We start from the raw sequence: 17,370 nt of genomic DNA on the forward strand, positions 1-17,370 counted from the left end.
AGGTATTCGAACAGTCAAGTCTTTATTCCCCTTTAATAGCTATTAATTGCCATTATTTCTATTTATTTTCCCTTATTCCTTATTCAAGAATAATTTGGGTTGTTATCAATTTTATTTTGGGCCTTTCCTCGTTTATATAGTGAGCAGTAGGTGGAGGGAAGGAACACACTTTCTTTTGGATAATTTTGTGAGAGAGAAGCTTTATCTTAGGAAGCAGAAAACTCTCTGAAAGAGCCAACAACCTCCATCAATGGAGAGTTACTACTTATCGTTTGGCTGTTCACTTGGTACCATGAGTGAGTAGTCTCTTGAATGGGCTAAGCCGGCTAAGGGCTGGAGCTATAAATACTCTTAATCTTTTTATGAATGAATGTAGTTTATACATATGGTATTTAATGATGCTCTTCAATTCATGTTTCAATACGTGGTATCTAGTGTTTATGAATGATGGGAGACTGCTTTCATTCTCACGTATCTATCATTAAATATGTGCAACCTGAAATAAGAATATTAAGGTTTCATATCAAGGCTTTTCTGAAAGGAAATGCTGCTTTATGTTTAATGCAAGAAAGAACCATCTTTAAGGACGCCTGAAGTTGTAGTAAGTCTTAGGATCTTAAGAACACACAAGAGTTGAATTAAGTGAACCTAAAGCAGAGACCTTGACCGCACCATATTGCATTCATGAATAAATAGACCAAAGTCATACTGTAGCTCCTTGTTCTTACCATTGGCTTAACTTGTTCCACCTTTTTATTGTGAAAATTCAGTATTCTGTAATCGAACTATTAGAAGATCTGTTTCTCTTTAGCGATTTCTAACCAAGTCTTACAAAACCATTTCCAACTAAAGAAAGAAGTTACGTTACTATGAACACTATGTTTTATAAGGTTTTTCGGATTAAAATTATTCATCAATCCCTGAAGAGACGATACTCTCCTTACTGAAATATTACTTATTTCTAGTGCACTTGCTAGAGTCTACTTTTAGGACAACAAGTTTTTGGCGTCGTTGCCGGGGATTGATAGCAACAATTTTATCTGAAGATTTCTATAAAACTAGGTGTTTTTGATCTGTTTGTTCAATAGTGTAGCCAAAGGTAGGTTTTTCTTGCAGTCTATGCATAGAGCTGGACCACCGGCCTTTCTTTTCGATCTTGAGATAAAAAGAACGTGCAGAAGGAATCAAGCAGCAACTAGACGAGCAAGAAAAAGACAAAGACAAGACAAAGAAGAATGGCTGGTCGTGGAGCCGATCCCCCACCTATGCCTGAAGGTGAAGGTGAAAACAACAATCCACCATTCATGAGGATAAGAGATTATTCTAGACCTATCACTGAAGGGCAGTCATCATGTATTGTGATGCCTAACAAGGGGAATGATAAGTGTACAATTCAACGTTCAAATGTCCACTTTAGTGCTAGGTTATTTAATTAATTAGTTTTATTTCGGATATTATTGCTTGTTTTGGTATGATTTCTCTCCACAGGACTCAAATGATTAAAAGGAGCGGAATTGGACTTAACTTGAAACAAATTTGGACTAAAAGGTAATTTGGAGCTGATTCAGAGGAGCTGAAACGAAAATGGAATTAGTCTTGCCCAAGACTAAGGATTTCGGGAATCGCAGACTCAAGAATTGATCAGGACTCTCCTTTATTCTATCAAGAATGAACCTGGACAGTTGGGAATGACTAAGCATGCACGAAATTAGGAGATATGGGAAGATTAGAAAAGATTTGTGATTGGGAAAGATATTCTTTGGTTAGCTAATTTTTAGGGATATATTTTCTCTACAAAACATTAGATTAGATTATCTCTCTCTCTCTCTCTCTTTTCTTAGACTTTTTACATTCCCAGAGAACGTATATTTGAGAGAGGAAGAACTCAGAAACATTTATTTTGTTCTTTATGGCTATTCGTAGCTAAACCCCTTTATTTCGGTTAAGAGATAATTCAAAGGCAGGAATCTTTAAGTATTGTGAGATCGTTTCTCTTCTAGTATTTTCTCTTTATTCATATCATTTGTTTATTCACTGTGTTTAGGGATTTTATCTCAATTGTTAGTTTGCTTTTGAATGATAAGGCCGATTGCTCATTTGATTAAACTGGCATATAGCTGTCTGATTAAACTAGGTAATCAATGAGTCATTATTTAGTTGAATCTGAATAAGTAGCAATTGATGCTATAAAGTTGAAGTCTAGATTGTATTTGGGGATAATCAGATTGACAACTGAGAACTCTCCATGTGACATTAATACATCTATTTTTGACTTTATCACATCAAGTGAATGAGTAATTAAGTTTCTGAATTGATATCGCTGAGAATTGGTTGGCTTAGATTAGGTTCTTCTAATTCCTAATGCTGTTAACGGGTTGAATCTTGGTCGCTGAGGTAAGGTTATTCGTTAATTAGGAGTTAACTACAGTCTTACTTGGTTAATTCATTATTTAGGAAGAATATACCAAACTAATCTGATATGTAATTTAGAAGAAACATCATTTCTGTCAATGATCAAGACTAACTAAATTCCTTGCCTGAGAATCCCTTAGCTGAAAGTCTAATTAATCATTTTATTCAATTTCAACTCAACTTTATTCTTTTGTTAATTTAGCAATCAACTATTCCAATCCCCCTTTTTACTTTTTATTTATTTGCTTGGTTATATTTACAAATTAGATCAGTATTAGTCCTTTGGGTACGACCTTTGCTTACCCTTGTGCAAGCCTGAGGGCTGTGAAGTTATATTTTATTTTTGGTGGATTCGACAACCGTCAAATTTTGGCGCCGTTGCCGGAGACTAATCTAACTTGATTTAAAGCCATTTATGACCAGGTCAGAAACTTCAAAGCAACTGCTTTTGAATCAGAAATTGAATTGCTAGCAAGAAGATTTTGTAAAGAAGTGAGGTTGCAGAAATTACAAAGTGCTGAAACTTACAGTTCTAGTGAAGAAGAGGAAATTTCCAGCGAGGAAAGTGTACCATCTGAAGTAGAAACCATGGCGGAACGAACATTGAGGCAACTTTATGCACCTCAAGCTGATCAGCAACCCTTGTGCGTCACATATCCAAACCTAGATGCGGCATTCGAACTTAAGTCAGGGCTGATCCATTACTTACCTAAATTCCATGGGATGGAAAGTGAAAACCCGCAAATCATCTGAAAGAGTTTCATGCTATCTGTTCAGGTATGAGCCCACAAGGAATTACTAAGGAACAAGTGAAATTAAGAGCTTTTCCTTTTTCTTTGCAGGATGCAGCTAAAGATTGGTTTCTCAACATGCGCTCCGGATCCATCACAACATGGACCGACATGGCCCAAGCATTCTTAGAAAAGTATTTTCCAACCTCACATGCAGCAATGATCCGTAGAGAGATTAGCGGCATCAAGCAAAAGGATGTTGAAACACTCCATGATTATCGGGAGAGGTTCAAAAGGCTGTGTGCAAGCTGTCCCCAACATGGGGTAACTGAACATTCCTTGATTCAATATTTTTATGAGGGAATGTTAGGCATGGAAAGAAAGATGATAGATGCTGCTAGTGGGGGAAGCCTCTTTGATAAAATGCCAACTGCAGCTAAAGAGCTGATCAAAAGTATGGCAGCAACTTCCTAACAATTTGGGAAGCAAAAAGATGCTCCAAGCAAAACTTATGAGGTAAGTACTTCTTCCATTGAGGAAAAACTAAATGCTTTGACGTCGCTTGTTCAAAATTTGGTTGTAGGAATAACAGTTCAAGCTAAGGCGTGTGGGATTTGCACAGTTATTGGTCATGCCACAGATGAATGTCCCACATTGCACGAAGGTACACCGGAACAGATCAATGTCGTCCTCGGATATCAGGGACATCCTCCAAGGAAGTATGATCCATACTCGAATACATATAATCCTGGACTGCGGGATCATCCATACCTAAGCTACAAGCAGCAAAATAATGTGGTTCAACCGAATATTCCCCAACAGTACTAAAGACCTCAACAATATAGTCCCGTTCAAACGGATCTAAATTCAGGTATGGCGTCTAGTTTTATTGATCAGTCTGTTGTGTCTAACTTGCTGAAATTTCAGGAAGAACAATGCAAGGTCAATGCCAATGTTCAAGCAAACTTCCAAAACTTGGAAAAACAAATGAGTCAAATAGCAACCAATCTGGGTGCAATACAGTCCCAAGGGAAGTTACCTTCGCAAAATGAGGCGGATCCGAGGCAAAATGTGAGTGCAATCTCACTTCGCAGCGGAAAAGATTTAGTCTTGCCCAGCATTAAATCTGCTTCCGAACTAGAACAGCCCGTGTCAGAGAAATCTGTAAGCAAAGAGGAGGTATTCGAAAATGAGACAGAAAGTTCAGCTGGTAAGTCATCCGGAGAAAAAGCCACAAATCAACACACACCTATGGTAATTAGACCACCTTTTCCTAGTCGTTTAGCCAAATGAAAGAAAGAAAAGGAGGAGAAAGACATCTTTGAGACGTTCCGCAAGGTTGAGGTAAATATTCCATTGCTTGATGTTATTAGACAAATCCCTCGATATGCTAAATTTCTCAAAGAATTGTGTGCTAACAAGATAAAACAAATTGGGTGTGAAAAGATTACCATGGCTGAGAATGTGTCTGCTGTACTCCAAGGGAAAATGCCCCAAAAGTGTAAGGATAAAGGTATGTTTGCTATTTCTTGTCAAATTGGGAACACTAGTATTAAGAGGGCAATGTGTGATTTAGGAGCATCTATAAATATCATGCCTACACTACAAGAAAAAAACAGTTTACCTACGACGTAATGTCGTTGGTAATAATAAGATTTTCGTTGGTAATATAGGTTACCGACGACATACAAACGAAACTTGTGCCGTAGTCAGATTGCGTGTTGGGAAAATAATTACCGACGACAAAATCATTGTCGTTTGCATTAACGACGACATAGTCGTTTGTAAGTTGTAAGTGACCAGCCATAAAAATCAATCGGTGTCATTATTGGACATGACATATGTCGTTGGTAAATCGTCGTTAATATATGTCGTCGGCATACCGTCGGTAATATTTGCATTGAATTTGGCGCGAAATTAATTGGTGCGGAAAATAGCGTCAACTTTCCCGTTAGTGAACCGACGGTAAATAATTTTTGGCGCCAATTTAGAAATATATGTATCGTTTGTAAGTCGTCGGTAATTCTGTCGTTGCTAACGTGTGTTGTTGGGAAGTCGTTTGTACGTGGTTTCTAAATTCAATGATATGAAAGTCGTTTGTAATACCGTCGTTGGTAATATATACCTCAATTTTATAACAATGTTGTTGGTAAAACTACAAACTATACAAACTATATATTGTACCTGATAAATAATTAAATTTCATATTATATTAATTCTAAAACTAATCAAGTCATCAAACTAATAAGATAATATATCCAAAATAATTACACAATATATCCAAAATTACTCCAATATTCTAGTTTTTGGAGGTTTAAGGGTTAGAGTTTTGAAAGTGATATGAACTATTCCAAAATCACAATCCTAATATAGCAAAAAGACAGGACAATCAAGCTAGCAAGAAAAATATTCCAAAATCACAATCCTAATAAGATAATCAAGCTAGCAAGAAGTAATTGGTTACTATGGCTAAGGAGGTAGATGTGGCCTACTCTCAGAACTTTGTCCCGTCTGATTTGTAGAAAGATTAGGAACCATCTCCCGAATCAATTCTCTAAATCGTTCGTCATTACGATTAATTTGTTCATCATTACGATTATTTAGTTGTTGGCGCAACTGAGTTAGTTCTTCCTGCATGGAGCCATATTTTTCTTTCAAATCTCCAACTTCTTGCTCTAATTGAGCAGTATAGTCAACAGATGGTGTAGGTTCTCGACCCAATTCTATTGCCTACAAAAAAAAATAGAAACTTTTGTTGAATATGGGACAGCAAGTTGAGAAAGAATTTCAATTATTCAACTTCTGTTTCAATTTAACCATAAAACCAATTCATACAAAATCACCACAGGGGCACCATTTTTAATACAATTTAAGAAAAAAAAGGAAAAGAACAAAGAAAGTATCAACTCTCTGAAACTAAGGAAGCTTATTGTTTTGCAGTAAATGATCATAAATTAATATACTAACTTCAAAATATGTATAATTTCATCAATGAATGAGTGTATAGTATATGTTGTCTATCATGAAATTAAAATAAGCAATCAATTTCATGTAATTAAAGTCGTATATTTTTAACCCCATTGGCTACAACTAGTAGAAGAAAACTCTATCATAAATACTCAATCATAATTAAAGTCGTACTACGGGGAATTGCTGTCCATAACATATTTTGCTTGGTCAAGTGGAGATGAAAACTCAATCATAAATACTCAACCTTCTCCACATAGCTTGACAGCTTAAATCCTTCCATCCACTCAATAAAAGTGATATGTTCACATTCATTATTGAACCCCATTGGCTACAAGCAGAAGAACAAAAACATTCAGCTAGGCAAATTCATTATTGAACCACATTGCCTACGAGCAGAAGAATAAAAACATTCAGATAGGCAAATTCCTATGAAGAAATTGATAATTGAAGACCATGTACTTACAAGCACAGATGGAAAATAATTTAGGTGATGTTTAAGAAACAAAAGAGAAAACTTTTCGATACTTGAGGTTCTTTCCACCAGGTACCTTGTTATGAGCATAGCTACTTGTAAAATTCAGAAGAGAAAAGGTTGAATACTTCTATTTGTATTTGGTCAAAAAAATCCAAGCGGGAGGTCTTAAACTCATGGTGAGTGAGATCAGCAAAAGCATTAAGAGAAAGGGTATAAGAAGAATCGGTGTGGCTGTTATGATGTCGGACAAATTCATAGTCATCCTCAAACACTTTGAGTCTATGAAGCTTCTCTTCCTGGGAAGCGTATATGTTGCCATGTTCTTTGAACCAAGTTTCAAAGAGGTGAGAGATATCTGAAGAAGAAGAAAACGAAGAGAAGAAGAGAATAAAGATGAAAATGGGATTAAGAAAGTTCATGTTTTTTTTGGAGCAACGAATCGGAGATTTTGGGTGCATGTGGGGTTTTGTTTGATTGGGTGGCTAGATTTGCGGTGAGCCAAGAAAGTGCTAAAACATGTCTCCTTTTACACAGAACTTTCCTTCACAAAGTTCTTGATCAATCATTTATTATTATTGAAAGAACACTAGTAGAAATTAAACATATGTTAATCATTTATTAGTTTGGCATTTAGACCATTATTACTCTCAATTTTGACCTCACTTTGTACATGTGTGGGCTTTTTATTGGTGAGGGGTTGCGTGATAATTGTGGAAATTTGATAAAGATTTAGGTTAGTTGGTTATAATCATTATAAACTAACTCTATGTTTGATAAGCAAAGAGAGTCGAGAAAGTCGGCCTTCTTTATCGGTTGGTCCTATCTACACGCACTAAAGATTCATGTTTAGGCGAAGACTTTCTTACACCGAGTTATGGAGGTAGAAGCTTATAGAGGCACGGATAAAATATCGACTGGCGTGAGGAAAGGATCCGAACATATGTTCAAGACGGAATCAGAAATGTTCATTTATGTTATCACATATGGTTTAGACCAAAATAAATATCATATATAAAATAAAACATGGTTCGGTTGTATTAAAAAAAAAAAACAGAAAAAGCATAGTCATAGCATGTGAAAAATTCAGGAAAACAACTAATATGAAGTCTTTGGAGCAGAATGATGAATTTTGTAGTGGATGATTAGAGCATTTATAATGAAGAGTTGGTATATTTTATAGATAACCAAAATTCCATGGTTAGTGTAGTCCCGAAGCATGGAATTAATGTAAGTAAGTAAAGAAATAGAAATAGAATGAAGGCACGTGGTGAAGCAAAAAAGGAACAAGTAGAGGAAGCATCATATATATCATATATATATATATACTCTTATCTTATCTCGAAAGAAAGACGTGGTTTGGCAAAAGATCCGGCGTTGCCTTCGCTTCTGTATTTCAGCTCTGCCTGCCAGCTAACAATCCCAATACGAAATATAACAATATCTTACTTAAGACTTTTTAACCAGCCTGTCAACTAGTTGTATCTTTTCATATACTTCTCTCAAAGTAACTTTGTCACTCTCTTTCTCTTAATGGCACTTGCTAAGACTTGATCCTACAATGGAACTGGAGATAATCATCTTCCCTCCTTAATTCCTTATGGATTTGATGATGATGATGAAGACCATAAATTGGGAATGGAAGAGGGGGAAAATGGCAGTCCTAGCACTAATCAATTATCCTTGTTTCAATCTCAATCTCAATGTCAAGAAGAAACAGGTCATTCATTGATCAATTTCCGAGGTGGGTTTGATACTCTCTTATATGGAAATGTGAATGGATCTTTACTTAGTTTTCAGAAAGATGAGATTTCTTCTTGGAGTTACATTGATTGCCAATGGAGTCATATAAATGAAAAGTCCACTACTACTAGTTCAGATGGTCGTTTGTTAGAGAATGTTAACAGCTTTCAAACAGCAACTAATTTCACCAAGCCTGGGTGGTCATAACGGTTTGCTAGAGTGCGCTTATGGTTTGTGGGCCAAAGTGAAAGAAGATATTTTTTGACAATTGAACTATTGAAAAACCTTTGAGGAAACACATATTTTACTTGTTGTTTCAATGGCAGGTGTTGGAGATTCAGCTTCCTAGAAAGAAGGTGATTAGTGCAACTGCCTTTTGGAAAGAGAGCCGAGAAAGTCGGCTTTCTTTATCGGTTGGCCCTATCTATACGCAATAAAGATTCATGTTTAGGGGAAGACTTTCTTACACCGAGTTATGGAGGTAGAAGCTTATAGAGGCACGGACAAAATATGCGACTAGCGTGAGGAAAGGATCCGAACATATGTTCAAGACGGAATCTGAAATGTTCATTTATGTTATCGCATGTAGTTTAGACCAAAATAAATATGATATATATTACACAAGCAGAAATAAACAGAGAGAAATATTTTAAAGCAAAAAGGGTCGACATGAAAACAGCGGTTAAAATTAAACTAATATAAGAAAATCGAAACAGGGTTGCAATCAGACGAAACATCGAAGAATATCATTCCTAGTAAAATCCCGAACTTAAGTAAAAGTTTAAGGCTTACTTAACTTTCAAATTTTCCTTCCACTAAAAAGAATCAAACAGCCAAACAGTATTGAGATTGATACACATATCAGGTAAAACTTGCAGATTAGTTCTGAAAAAGTATAGCAGAACAAACAAGCACATCAAACTTGATCTGCAACTGAAAGAGGCACTCAATCAAATATTTCCAATTTTCCAGGAGCAAAACTCAGAGTTCTCCAAACTAGAACAAGGGAGAAAAAAAGGCCAGCTGTAAAGAAATACTTTAAATTCTTAGCTGTTCAACATAGCTTGTGAAATTAGATTTCAATTTACCATCTTCATTATTACAAAACCAGTATCAGGCTTCCCAATTAGATAGCCACATGCTTGAACATCAGTCACTAATGAACACAAACCAGAGTTTTTGCAGCCAAATCAAATCATACAAACACTAATGAGCAAAACAAATTAGAACAACATCATCCAACATAATAACAATAGACAAACTATCTATTCATACACAGAAGAAACAGCCTAGGTAACTGAAAATCAAAATACCCAAGTTAAAACTCAGAGTTGCAAAAACAGAAGACTACAGATTCATTAAGAGATCCAATATCCAAACCATAGAACTTCAATTCCTCAAGTAAATGATATCAGTAATTGCAATAGAAGCACATACCTCTTTTGATGGGCTTCAACCCTAGAAACCACCAAACTCTATGTTTGCCCTAAATTAATTTTCTGTTAGACGATCTTCCAGTCAGTATCCCGCTCTCCCTTCTCTTTAGCTTAGTTCTAGAAGGTTAAGTGTTGAGCGATTTCCGCAAGTGCACGGTTTCGCTTGTAGTAATAAAAATATCGATCCCACAGAGATACGTTTTTTAACGAAAAAACTTATTTTTGAATCTTTAATTTCGAACTTGTTAGATTTATAAAATGTAAATAAAAGTGAAAATTGGATTAATTGAATTTAGGAAATTTATTTCATTGAATTTGAAAAGTTTGAGTACTTGAAAATGCTGGAATAAGATTATATATTTAGAATAAATCGATTGTTAGAAAGATCTTCTGATTTTAAGGATGAATTTTACAAAACAGAAACATTTAGAACTTATTAGAAAAAGGAATGAATTTGTTCATTTGCATTAAGCAAAGAAAACAACTTAAACTTTGTATTATTATGATGATGAAATAAATGACGGAACCTCTAATTAATTGGCTTTGAACGCGACAAAACCCTTTCGGGATAGTTGCCCTTATTCAAATTAACACTCTTTCGAGATGATAATTTGCCTAAGTGTTCAACAAAGTTTCCTTGTAATGATTTTGAATTCAAGTGCATATTAATGAAAACACCAGCCTCACTTATATTGGATTGGTTACCATAAGTGCTGCATAACGATTTGTCGAATAGAACGGACTTTATTAGATGAAATGTAAATTGATACAAGTTTACAGAGAATAAGGAGCATCGAGTTCTTCGAGGGCGTGCAAGTGAAGGGCTTGATCGGTTCCGCTTCCTTGGGTTTCCTAGGAGGTTGTCAGGCTCGGGGGCGAACACTTTACTCAATCTTCTCGCTGTAACTTCGTAATAGGGATTCGGTCAGCCACTACCATAATGCAAACTAAAACTGGAACAATGTCTAAACGCTACTGAGTTGTAATTAAACTATAAACAACATGTGTACCTCATCTTGTTTTGTACAGAATCTAATTTCTAACTCTCGAAATGTTTTTACTTAGAACTTCGACATAAGTTCTACGCTCTGATTTCTATATCTATATTATAGCATTTCATTACCCTTTTTCTCAACATCAACTCTTTATTTATAGATGTTGAAGGGTTGTGTTTGAAGTGATGTATCCGTTGGTTAAGAGTCGTGTCCGTTGTGAAAGGACGTCTTTATCCACTTGAACGAACGCGTTTCTTGGATTCTCAGCATGTGTTAAATGCTCTTTGTAAATTTTCTGCACTTACCGAGGATAGTAATCCGCGGCCGTGAATGACGTAGCACTGAGCTGAGCGACGGACGAAGGGGAGAATTGGTTGTACCGCGCGTGTCGCGGCCGCGGGTCTGGGATCCACTGTCGCGGCCCGGCAGGTTTCCTTACTTCTTGCTTTCGTTCGTGTCCTCGACTTGGCGCTTTCGATTTACGTCGTCTTTGACTCCTTTTGAAGGGCTTTTCTTCTGTTTTTGATCCTTTTTCGTTCCTATTTGGATTTTACCAAATATTCAAGTACCTTGCAAGAAAGAAAGATATTCGAAAGTAAAAGTAATCTAAACAGATATAAATAACACAAATTCGTAATAAAAATGATGTAAATGTTAATGATATTTTAGGTATATTTTGGGCTTAACAAATCTCCACACTTAATCTTTTGCTAGTCCCGAGCAAAATTTCACTGAACTTATTCTTTAACTAATCTCTTTATGAAAATAAAACATATATCTTTGTGTTTACCTTTTAAATTAGTTAAGCCGAAAAGACTAACTTCGTATGGCAAATTTATACGCAAAATATCAAACTAACTTAGTATAAATACGATATATCATTCGTCTTGTATTTCAATTTTTAAATTGAAGTATTCGGGACGATGTAAGCACGCATGTTATTGAGTTTTCCATCTCAAGGCATTTCAAAGCACCAAACTTCCTTTCCCAAACTTGAATTATTATATATGAGTATTTAGTTTAATTTATTTGCTTAGTTACGCCCGTGATAAGGGTGGTCTCGATCGTAACTTTATATGTAATTGTTTTGTGTTCGCTTAAGAGGTACCGACCATGCCATGGGTGGACGCAATCGTTACTTTAAACTTTAAACACGCTTAATTTTTCTAATTTAAACGTTCCTTTCATACCTCGATCGTGATAAGGGTAGTCGCAACCGTGGCCAAAAGTACGCTTTACTTATTAATTTCTTCCCTTTCATACCTCGATTGTGATAAGGTTGGTCTCAATCGTGGCCAAAAGTTAAGAATATGATTTATTGATTAATTAATATGAATTGGGAAAAAGAAAATTAGCACATTCATCCTATATTGACTTAAAATTCAACATGTATTATGGCTATAGTTTCCTTAAAAACTTCAATTGGTGTTAATGTAAGACAAAATCAAAACCGAGCTAAAAAATTTGTTAGTTCAAATTTAATGCCTATAAACCTAATTGAAAATTTAAAATAAGATTTATTGTATCATGAATTTCATGATATGAAATAGAGATTGAAAATAAAGAATTTTTTACTTAAATACATTCACTCGAGACAATTTTACTTAAAATCGTGTCGAAGATTTGTGAAAAATATTACCCGTATAGAAATATTTATTTCTATCGATAATGATAACCTAAACATAGTCATAAAAATTTTAACTTATGATTAATTTAAAAAGTTTTTTTTTTTTTTTTTTACAAAAAAAAATTTGCGTTGCATTATAGTTAAAAAGTGTTGCAATATATATGTTGCTTTTATATTTTGAAAAACAAGTGATGCATACATTCATTCATTCATTTGCATACATTCATTCATTCGTTTGCATAAAATGATATATGTATATATCTCCTCCCACACTTAAATTGGACCATGTCCTCATGGGGGCAAAAATGGAGATAAAACACTAAAGATAAAACAAACGGAAATAAACGAAAGATATAGAAAAAACATTCATCATAAAATTAAAGTGAAATTAGAAATTGTACGAAACATAATAAATATAAAAATGTACGAAACTGAAATTGAAATAAGATAAGATAAAAATAAAAGATAAAACCTAAGCATGTGGCGGGGAATCCGGAGGTGTTGGTGAAGTTTCCACATTTCGGCGTCGGAAAAATGAAAGCATCCGATGCCGAGTTGAACGATGCGCACGCCTCAAAGTATTGAGGTTGTCATTCATCACCATATTGTTCTCCACCAAATTATCAATTCTCAAATTCATTTGTCGATTATTTGCGTTGATTTGGTTCAAAATCCGCTTTAAATCCACCGGATCAGTGTCTTGGGTTGCTTGGGCTTGTGGGGCAGCGTCTCCACCTTCCTCCGCACCTTCTTCATCGGTACCTACATTATGAGAACTAGAAGCACCTCCACCCATAGTGCCACGAAGATGTGCAATACGGGTAGCATACGAAATAAAAACAGGAGGAGCCGCAGAAACCAATAAATGAGCCCGCTCAAGAGCCGCAATGTCCAAAATTGGAACATATCCATGGTAGGTGGACATATCAAAATCAGTCAATTCATCCCGTGCACCCAAAACAATAGCGGTGATCAAATTACCGAGAGGGACTTGAGTGGTGTGAGCCCTCGAAGCACGATACAAGTTGTCAAAAATCATTCCAATGCTATCAACCCGTAAACCCTTGAACAAACAATCCCAAACAAACAAATCCCGGACTTGAATCTTCGAACTCTCAACATGACCAAAAAGTGAAAAACTCAAATACTTGTGAAAGAAGAACACGCAATTGTCCTTAATCAACTTGCTTGAAGTGTTCTTAGAATCAAAAGAAGTTTGGTCAGACAGAGTTTGCCAAAAAGAGTTATTATCAAAATCCCGAGGCTTATCATAAAAGTCACTAGTAGGGAAACCAAACATGTTACCCATAGCCTCATAATCAACTGTATAGGTAATACCCTTATTCCGAAAAGAAATTTCAGTCATCTTCTTGTTCATTGTTAAAGTAACCAAAAACTCAACCACATACTCTTGAATTTGTGGAAAACGCATAGAAGCAAAAGTTTCCCATCCCAAAGTTTCAATAAAAGCAGTAATTTGTGTAGAGAAGTTCAACTTTCTTACCGAATCAAAGTCAAGAAACTGCATATCCACGAACTTACGATTGGCGTGTGAAAAGTGCTTGAAACGGCCAACTTCTTCTTCTTCAGAATGAATGTCGAAATAAGCCCCACAACTAACCCTAAGGTGATTAGCCTCAGTTACAGCTGGCTTGTGTCCAACACGCTTTGCTCTAGGCATGGTTGTGGTGTTTATGTGTTATAAATGTTAGGGTTTTAGAGAAAAAGATGAAAAGAGAGAAAAGCTTGAGGTTGAAGATGAAGTAGAATGGTTGTGAATTCTTGGAATTGAAAGGTGTAGGTGATTGAAAAGGGTAATGATGAAATTGGGAAAAGTAAAAGTAAAGTATTGGGAAGAGGTAAGAGTAGGGGATTGGTTAAATTTGGAGGTGATGTAAGGTGTGTGTAGGTAATAGGTATATATAGGGTTTGAATAACAAGGTAAATAGTTAGAGTAGAAATAGGAAGAGTAATTAATATAGTTAGAGGTTGAATAGGAAAAGGTGTAAATAGAGGATGAATAGGAAGAAAAATAGGTATAGGTTAAATAGAAAAGGAAAAGGTATAGGAAGAATGGAAAAATAGGTCTAAAACCGGACCTAGAGTGCCTGAATTACGCGTGTCGCGGTCGTGGATGTATATCCGCGGTCGCGGATCGCGTTTTTCAACTAACATATCCTCTGAAATTTGAGAAGAAAAAAATCTGAAGTTACCGAGAATCCAACATTCGCGGCCGCGAATCGTGCTGGGCAGCGAATCTTGTGTCTGAAATTCTCTGGAATTTTTCTGATGTTACCGTGGAAGCGCATCCGCGGTCGCGGATCACCTCGTAGCTACCCAAATTCAGCTTATTTACTTTATTTCGTGCATTTTCTTGATAAATTATATCCTGAACTTCTTGAAAAATGAAATCTGTACTTAAAACATAAATGAAAATCATTAAATGATAAGGAAAACCAAAGGTTTATCCTTATTAATGGAAAATTAAAATAAAAATTGCATTAATTAATGAATGTTAAAATTATGAATATGAAAGGTTTGGAACTAAAATTAATTGAAACATTTATGTGCATTCATTAAGTTAAGTTAAATGAATCTTATGTTAGGAACTTGAAATTTAATTATTAATCAATTAATTAGTTAATGAAATGATTAAGTTTGCATTTAATTGATTCATTGATCTAAATTTATGAAATTAAAATGTAACCATATAATAAAAAACAAAGTATAATGCAAAAGAGAAATTTTTATTTATTAACATTTATTTACAAACAAACAAAACACAAACTATGCTAAAAATTCATCCCCTTCAATCGGGATTTTCTTAGCCCTATATCGTTCTATTTTCAACTGCACGAAGGCTTGGCGTTCTTGTGCAGAAAGAAAATTTGGTCCTGATCGAAAAACTCGCTTCACTAGACCTTCAAATTCTAAGAATTCATAGTCTAGCATCGGGAAAGATTCAGCATCACTCCAAGGAACAGAAATACTTCCCTTGGTCCCTAGAATTATTCCATATATACTATTCCCGAACCCAACCTTCTTAGCCTTGGATCTAGATGCGGCAACAAGACCCTCCATCAGAATTTTTTAAGAATCAACCACATTGCCTTGAAATATATCGCCAAGGACATAAAGATCAGATTCTTGGACGACACTACTGAATGTGCGACCGAACAGGCTGTGACTCAGAAACTTATGCAAATATAGTATAGAGTTGGAATAGAAAGACTTATTATGGGAAAGTTTTGGGTGGAAAGGCCAGATACCGGTGAGCATTCGCCAAATATCAGTGGACGTCATATCTCTTCCATGATGACGTTTGGTAGCATCCTTCAAAGGAAAACCAAACCAAGCATGCAATTCAGGATATCCAAAAGTGAAAGTTTTGCCATCCCGACGAAAACTGAGACGCACACGACGCTTGTTAACAAAACACACAGTGCAGAAAAACTCTAACACCCAGTCTCCAATTATAGGAAACTTCATATCGACAAATCTGGTCCATCCTAGTCGCTCCATGTAACGACTCATATCTTCCTTAATTCCTAATTGATCATTAAGAAAGTCGTCCATGTACAGCATTCCGACAAAGAAAGTGTATCGAAGTTTCAGGAAGCGCCTTCCCTCATCGTGATTGAAGATAGGAAAGTTACATCCATAACGCTCTGATATATCCACATGTTTATTGCGTGAAGTAATAACTTTCTTAGATGAAGTGTTTGAGGAAGCCATGATTTTTGGAAAGAGTAAGGAAGAAAAGTTCTGAACTTAGTGTTTGGATTTTATGAATGGTAAGAAAATCAGAGATAGTTCTGATAGAGATGAAAACGAAAGTGACAGAAAACTGGACCTCTAGTACCTATATATAAGATCCTAGGACGAAAAGAGGTGTTGTTTCGAAGTGAAAAGGCATGAAACAAACCTTTTAGAAATGAGAAAAACTTAGTGTTTCATTCTGAATAGTTACAACTGCTGAGAAAAGGTTCAATCTGGGCAAAATTTCCCCCGTGTCGCGACCGAGGATGCTGACCCGCGGTCGCGGCACGCTGATTTTCCTGCGAAAATCAGTTGTCAAAACTCTAAACTCCTGATCCTCTACCGAGAATCCTCATCCTCGGTAAGTTCAGAAATTTTTCCCTTCAATTTTCAATCAGAATTCTCAACTGAGAATCTGAAATCCTCTACAAGTCCAGAAAGTTTCCTGACTTCTAGCCATGCCTAAATTCTCAACTGAGAATTTGAAATTCTCTATAAGTCCAGAAATATTTCTACCTCATTTCAAATATGTGAATTCTCAACTGAGAATCTGAAATTCTCAACTGAGAATCACTGAATTTTCTAATTTTTATGAAATTCCTAAAAATTAATTAAAATCATGACTTGAATATATTTTTTATATATCTAAAATTCTAATAAAATGATATAATCTAAAACAAAACAAAATAAAAAATAAATAAAAAAATAAAAAAATAAATAAAAATAAAAATAAAAATAAAAACTAACTATTAGAAAAATAAAATGATTTATATGTCAGGAAATCTTGTTACGAAATTAGTTCCTATTTCGGAAATATTTTCGTAATAGATTTTACATCGATTACCGTTAACTTTGAAACGTTTACCATTAGTTTCCTCAAGTTCCAAAGAACCATAGTCGAACGTTTTGACGACTAAATACGGTCCGTCCCATCTAGACTTAAGTTTTCCCGGAAATATACGAAGCCGTGAATTGAATAACAGCACCTTATCTCCAACATTAAAGTGTTTGACTTTAATCTTGGCATCGTGCCATTTTTTCACTTTTTCTTTATAAATCCTCGCATTTTCATACGCTAGATGACGTAACTCATCTAACTCATTTAAATCGAGCAAACGTTTCTTTCCTGCTTGTTGTAAATCAAAATTAAGTTTTCTAATAGCCCAATAGGCTTTATGTTCTAATTCAACTGGTAAATGACATGCTTTTCCATACACCAAACGGT

The sequence above is a fragment of the Euphorbia lathyris genome, chromosome 4 (assembly GCF_963576675.1).
Source record: "Euphorbia lathyris chromosome 4, ddEupLath1.1, whole genome shotgun sequence".
NCBI classification, from domain to species: Eukaryota; Viridiplantae; Streptophyta; class Magnoliopsida; order Malpighiales; family Euphorbiaceae; genus Euphorbia; species Euphorbia lathyris.